Genomic DNA, 7,665 nt, shown 5'->3' with positions numbered 1-7,665 from the left:
GGCGCGGTGGCGTTGAGGAGATGGGGACGAGGGAGGAAGGGTGCGACGGGGGGAGGGGTCGATCTGAGGTAGTGTGGGTGGCGGCGTGCGGGGGCAAGGAGGCACGGGTGGGGCGCGAGGGACGCTAGGGTTTGGAGTTTGGACGAGGGGGGTGACAGGGACGGGGCCACGAGGGATGAGAGTGTGAGGGGGACGAGGGCTGTCGTCGGATCCGGGAGCATCCGACGACATTGGAGGCGCGATCCGCGTGACATGCCTATGGACCAATCAGAACCCAGTACACGTTATGACCATCTAAATTGGTCGTAATCAACTAAAAATAAGATGTTGAATCATATAAACAGTTTTATGATATGAAAAATTCAAACAAAATAAAAACATTCTCATTGTGTCAGCAAATCTGACCTACTTTTTAGGAAAACTAATAAACTTGGAATTGGAACAAGACAAATATCTTTAAAAAGTGTTATGAGAAATGAGTTTTTAGGAAAAAATTATTTTCTATTTTCAGAGTGACAAAATTCTTTTTTTGAGAAGAATCTACCAAATATTTGTTTCAAAATGGCACCACACCATTTCCAAAACTATAAGACATCATTTTATGTACAGTTGACAAAATCTTAACATATAAAATGTTTTCGATCCACCTCTCATCAAAAAGACAAGTTATGTTTCAAAAAAGAATCTACCTGAACATTCTTTTGTTTTTCTTCTATCTTTTCACATGAAAAATAAAAAAAATGATCTCATATATTGCACAAGGGTGCATCTTGGAATTCCAGACAATGTTGCCTAAGGGAGTTTTCATTTTCTTTGCACGGAAAATTCATTTTCCATTTTTCGAGTGCCCGAAATGAGTTTTTTTTGTGAAGGACCTACCATATATTTGTTGCAAAATTGGACCAAATCAATTTTATAAAATACTAGGCCATGTTTAATGCACAATTTATCAAATGGTTGGGTGTCAAAAGTTTTGATCCACCTCTGGTGAAAAAGACAAATTTCCGCCGATTCAGTTGGAAGCGGGTCAAATTTGAACTGCAGGTGCCTCATAGTATGCTCTTTATTTTTTCCAAAAATCATTTCTAGGTACATAAGTGTCTATTTAATCAGAGAAACATAAAAAAAATTCCAAGATTCAACCACTAGCTAGGAACGGTCAAGCCCGCCATTTTGACCGCATTTTGAAACGGGCATAAAAAATTCAAAAAATTGGAAAACCTTCGCATTGTGTCATTATATATGACCAAGTTTTCAGGAAAAATAATAAACTTTTAATGCGGCAATTATATTAAAAAAGTGTTGTCAGAAATGAGCTATCATGCGTGAAGATTCATGGCTTTCAAGCCAAATGATCAATCTTATGGCCACATTCTTGGCATAATTTGTTCAAATGATCTCAAATTGTGCACAAGGGTGCATCTTGGAATTCCAAACAATGTTGCCTAAGGGAGTTTTCATTTTCTTTGCACGGAAAATTCATTTTCCATTTTTTGAGTGCCCAAAATGAGTTTTTTTTGTGAAGGACCTACCATATATTTGTTGCGAAATTGGACCAAATCAATTTTATAAAATACTAGGCCATATTTAATGCACAATTGACAAAATGGTTGGCTGTCAAAAGTTTGGATCCACCTCGGGTGAAAAAGACAAATTTCCGCCGATTCAGTTGGAAGCGGGTCAAATTTGAACTGCAGCTGCCTCATAGTTTGCTCTTTATTTTTTCCAAAAATCATTTCTAGGTACATAAGTATCTATTTAAGCATAAATACATGGTTTGGTGGCGATACGTCAAGGTTTGGATGGTGGCCGAGGGCCCCAACTCCAAAGCGCGTAAACTCGCATGCCCGTGGCGTGGTCACCGCGTGACCTTGGCGTTGACATGCGTTCTGGGAGGCCTAGGCATGTCTAGTGGGTTGGGCACTTCCTAGGTAGGTGCTAGGAAGAAAACTAAAACAGAAGAATCTCACGAGGAGACCGACCTATGCTCAAAGATGAATTAACAGCCAAGTGTTTGATTAGCGGTACGGGAAATGCACATTGCCAATGGGCGTGAATTTTGGCTGAGGATGATCATCTTCTAAGAAGACTGTCTTCACAAAGTTTCAGCTCAAAAGGAGGATCCTAGGTGGTACTTGCTTTGCAAAGTACCACACTGGACAAAAATATGAATGTTGAAGCTGGACTCAAAATAATGAATGGATTGAGCTGAAATTTGGTGGAGGATGGTTATTTGGGCATAGGAAACCACTGTAGAAAATTGATACCATTTGGACATGCCAAAGTGGTACTTCCTTCACACTACTCCTCTTTGGACAGAAACTTGGGAAAATTAGCGAGAGAAATTGGATGAATGAAATGAGCTCAAATTTGGTGTAGCTAGGTTACATAGGTATGGTCATGCGCTGGTAAAATTTCAGATCATTTTGGTAAGCCTAGCTAGTACTTACTTCACAAAGCTTCCCTCAAGGTAGAAACTTTGGAAATTGAACCTGGGCTCACATAGATGATTTGACTGAGTTGCAATTTGGAGGAGGGTGATAATTTTGGCATATGAAGGAACTTTTTAAATTTCATGTCATTTGGATATATAAAAAAGGTACTTCCTTCACAATGCTTCTCGGTGGACAAAAACTTTGGAAATTTGCCGACAAAGATTTACTGGGCAAATGGAGCTGAATTTTATCATGAGGCAATGATTTGGATAGGAAAGAGTGCCCAATAATTTCGAGGGCAATCAAGAATATATAAATAGCACTTCCTTCATAAAGTGCTCTTGTGAACAGAATAGGAAAATGTATATTGTTGAATTAGTTTTGAACTAGGCAAGGAAGGATTTTTACATATTTGACGAAGATATGACCCAAAGAATTTATGAGATTTTTTTGGGAATTTTGGGAGTGACAGAAATATAGGTTGCTTCATAACCTAGGGCAAAAATTAACACATGGACTTGACACATAGGCAAAACTGATGAGGTGGCGCCTAGTCATAGCAATAAGTACTAATGCATCCTTGTTCACAACCTCATGACCATTTATATTGGTCGTAATCAGGTAGAAATAAGGTCATGGACCACTCTTGTCTGCTTTATGACCATTTGGTGTAAGGCAATTCAGGGTTTGAGCCCTTCCAAGCGAAATGGCCGTGGATTTACGACCAATTCAGCTAGGGTCACTAAGAGAAGGTCACTAGTTGACATATTTCTTGTAGTGTAAATTTTATCTTGGTACCTGTAATCTAAGTTTGTGGCCTTGTATAAGGGAATGGAGGGAGTATACATGTGTAACACACATCAAAATTTGTCATTCCATCAGTATTATTTTGAATTTGTTTACTACTAGTAGTATTTTGTTTTGGATTTAAAAGGGTGCATAGTTGGCTAGTAGTAAAAACGAAAAAAACGGGTACCCCTTTGGCAATTTTGCACTTCCCCAATCTTTCTGGCACGCATACCCGACCGTGAATTCGGCGCGCCGTCTCCGGCGACCACCTCAACTCCGGCGGGAACGGCGGGTAGCCTACTCAGGGCGGGGCATCCCGTGAGCTCGCATTGTCGACACAAAACTCAAGCCTAGCTTGACGCATGCCTCCCACCACCCCATCATCACTGCCCTCCTCCGCGAGCTCCAAATTCCACCAGCATCCCCATGGCCTTGGGCGGCTGCTGAGCGACAGGGAGGGACATGGTGGGCGACCTCGTCGACGGGCGCTAGAGGCGGCCGGCGGGCAGCGCGCGATGCAGACAAGTGGTGGCGTGCTCGGTGCGGCGCTGATCTTGCTCGACGAGCTCGTCGGCGACCCGGTGCGGGAGCTGCCCCGGGCCTGGCGAGGCGCCGCGCTGGGAGGACTGAACGCAGCGCTGCGATGGTCGTGCCGAACGCAGCGGCCGACGGCCACGTCGTCGCGCCGCGGGAGAGCTGCGGTGGACCCTCTCACCGGGCTCTCACCGGGCTCCGGGGTGGGGATGACCTGCCCCGGGGTAGGAAGCCTGTGTTCGATCTCCGCCGTCAGGTACCTCGCCTGGCGTAGATCTTTGATGTCCTTCTCCATTGCGGAGGAGGCCATCCACTTGCCCTGGAAGCCGGAATCGGCCATTGCTGGAGAAGTTGGGGCAAAGGGAAAGCTTAGAACTTGGGCGCTGGAGCTCGGGGACGGAAGGGCAGAGGAAGAAGAAGGCGTGAGGTGAAAAGATGGGTCCTTGTCCTCTTATAGAGGCAGTGAATATCAAGCGTCCTCTCATAAGCCTTAAACCTCACCTATTTCCAAGGAGGCGTGCGAACGACACGGTTGGATTACCCAAACCTGCATTGATGAGGATCCCGTAATAAGGGGACACGATCTCTGCTTTGACAAGACGTGTTGATGGCCGTGCCTCGAAACACGAATAGGGGGCTGTAAAACGGTTCAGGATAATAACAAGGCCAGAACATAGCGTCTTGCCGAAAAATTTGCCCGTGGATGTGACTTATTTTAAGTGTTGTTGCCTTTACAACTTAGGGTTGTAAGTGTTAAGCAGGGCCGAATACAGCTCTTATGTGCGGAAGACTGCTTTGGAGTATTCGGAGAAGGAACCCGCCTTGCAATGCCGAAGACAATCTACGCGCCGGATACATCGTCATTGAAGCCCGGTTCAGGGGCTACTGAGTGAGTCCTGGACTAACGGGTCCTCGGGCGTCCGGGCTATGTGATATGGGCCTGACTAATGAACTGTGAAGATACGAGATCAAAGACCTTCCCCCGTGTCCGGATGGGACTCTCATTTGCGTGGATGGCAAGCTTGACTTTCGGATCATGGATCTTTCTTTCTATGTAAACCGACTCTGTACAACCCTAGGTCCCTCCTGTGTCTATATAAACCGGAGGGTTTAGTCCGTAAGGGCAATCATAATCATACATGCTAGACATCTAGGGTTTAATCATTGCGCTCTCGAGTTAGATCAACTCTTGTAACCCCTATACTCTTCAAAGTCAATCAAGCAGGAAGTAGGGTATTACCTCCATCAAGAGGAACCGAACATGGGTAAACATCGTGTCCCCTGCCTCCTGTTACCTTTGATCCTTAGACGCACAGTTCGGGACCCGCTACCTGAGATCTACCGGTTTTGACACCGGCAGTGCACAGGAGACGCTGGAGCTGGGGTAGAGTCATCGGAGCCCGTCTCCATCGTGGTGTCGTCCTCGTCATTGGAGACCTAGGGTGAGCTGGCCGGCAAGCCGACCTCGATCTGCCTAGCACAGCGGCAGCAAGGGCGGCGACCATGTGCTTTATCTCCGGTGACAAACTGTCCCACAGTGCTTTCCCGCTGGAGGTCATGTCGGATGCAGTGCAAGGGAGGAAGATGTGGAGGGGCTGGTGTTGTGGTGTCGAGTTAGCCGGGTGTGGCCGCCTTTATATAGCAGATTACGGTGAGGCCGGGCGCCCGGGTGCACCAATGCGTGGCGCCGGAGTGGGTTTCTCGCCCGGCGAGCCTGCTTAATGGCGGCTGACTGACGAACAACGACATTGAAAGGGCATGATAGATATCCGTCTCATCCAGCCACGCATCTCTGGCATTGAACAGGCGCGGACACCGGAGACATGTGGCGGACGGTGCCCTCGGTTAGCGCGCCACTTCAATGACGAAGGCAGTGAGAGGTCGTGTCCGCCCAGAGCCGTCTTTAATGTTGAGCGGCGCACTCTACGGCGGCATGAATGCGGGCAGCTAGCACCGAGCAAGAGCGCCCATGGTAGGGGGAGGGTTTTTGGTGGGCCAGTGCGGTCAGAAAACGGGCATGTGATCGGTCCGGACTCTGGCAAACCTCCCCACGTTTGTCTCCGGTTTGTGCGAGAAATCGCGTCCGGACCGCTCTGCGGACCGATACAGGTCGGCGTTGGATGCTGTCCGCTGTCCGGACAGCCCGGTCGGGACGGTTGCGGGAGGTTTATGAGTCCCCCTTGCAGATGCCACTAAAAGAGTGCATAATTGCTATACTCCCTCCGTAGGGTGTCGGCGTTGGATGGTTTCCGCTATCCGGACAGCCCGGTCGGGACGGTTACGGGAGGTTTACGAGTCTGCCTTGCAGATGCCCCTAAAATAGTGCATAATTCTATACTCTCTCTGTAGGGTGTCGGCGTTGGATGGTTTCCGCTGTCCGGACAGCCCGGTCGGGACGGTTGCGGGAGGTTTACGAGTCCGCCTTGCAGATGCCCTTAAAAGAGTGCATAGTTGGTATACTCCCTCCGTAGGGAGTAGTAAAAACAAAAAAACTGGGTACCTCTTTGGCAATTTTGCAATTCCCCAATCTTTCCTGCACACAAGGCCCGACCGTGAATTGAGGGTGCCGTCTCCGGCAACCACCTCAACTCCGGCGGGATCGGCGGGTCGCCGACTAAGGGTGGGGTGTCCCGTGAGCTCGTGTTGCGGACACAAAACTCAAGCCTAGCTTGACGCCTGCCCTGTTGTCACTGCCCTCCTCCGCGACCTCCAAAATCCACTATCATCCCCATGGCGGGCGACCTCCTCGACGCGCGCTCGAGGCAGCTAGTGGGCAGCGCGCGATATGGACGAGCGGTGGCGTGGCCGGTGCGGCGCGGATCCTGTCCGACGAGCTCGCCGGCGACGCGGAGCGGGAGCTGCTACGGGCCTGGTGAGGCGCTGCTATGGTCGTGCCGAACGCAGTGGCCGATTGCCACGGTGTCACGCCGCGGGAGAGCTGCGGTGGACCCTGGTCTCTGGTCGGGCAGGTGAAGTTGTTCTCTTCTTCAGTTTGAGAAATGTGGCAGGGGCAGACTGCAAAGTTGATTCCTCTGTTTCTCTCTTCTGCTGAGAATTAACAAGTGTTTGAGTGATTTAAAGAACATGTAGTATTTGCCAAAACTGGAGAGTAGAGGCCGTGTTATTGCTTTGCCCTTTGCAATTCATCAATGTTCATTGACTGGCCAACATTCAGTATGTTATTTGGTAAGAAGAGGAAATGTTAATTGAATGAGCAACATTCAGTATGACACTTGGAAGAACTTCAGGCCCTCGCGGCTGCCGCCGCCCGTTGTGCGGCTGATCAGCCTGTGGACGGCCAGGCCTCAGTACCAGTAGGGGTTGGTGCTATCTCTATGCCCATCGAGGGAGACGAGGCCGGGGTGGCCTCGGACTTGCCTTCTTCCAGCCGTGTGCCGGCTAGGAAGCGAGTGGCCAAGGCGGTTAGCTCCCGTGGAGTCCGCCTGCGCAAACGGATTATTTGATGCGTTACATCTTTTGGAATATTCGCGGATGCGGCCATGGGGGGCGGCGTACGCAGCTCAGAGAGTTATGTCCAAAGAATGCATAGACTTTGTAGCGCTCCAAGAGACGATTAAGGCCGATTTCACGTTTAGAGATCTTTTGACGTACGATCTGCTCCAGCGTTTTGATTGGCACTGGCCTCCTTCCGTGAGTCTCTCCGGTGGCCAATTGTTGGGTTGTAATAAAGACGTATGTGATGTTATTCTGTGGGAGTCTGGTATGTTTTTTATTTCTATCATCGTTCGTCACCGGGTGTCCCATGCCTCTTGGGTGATTGTAAGTGTGTACGGGCCGACTGATCACGCGAGGTCTGCTGATTTCTTGGGAGAAATCACAGCTTTGGTTGGGGCCAAACAAGCGTGCTGTTGGGGATCGTAGCATAAATTAAAAATTTTCTACGCAT

Source organism: Triticum dicoccoides, chromosome 2A, assembly GCF_002162155.2.
Source record: "Triticum dicoccoides isolate Atlit2015 ecotype Zavitan chromosome 2A, WEW_v2.0, whole genome shotgun sequence".
Taxonomy (NCBI): domain Eukaryota; kingdom Viridiplantae; phylum Streptophyta; class Magnoliopsida; order Poales; family Poaceae; genus Triticum; species Triticum dicoccoides.
The sequence above is the reverse complement of the archived record's forward strand: the minus strand, read 5'-3'. Positions refer to the sequence as shown.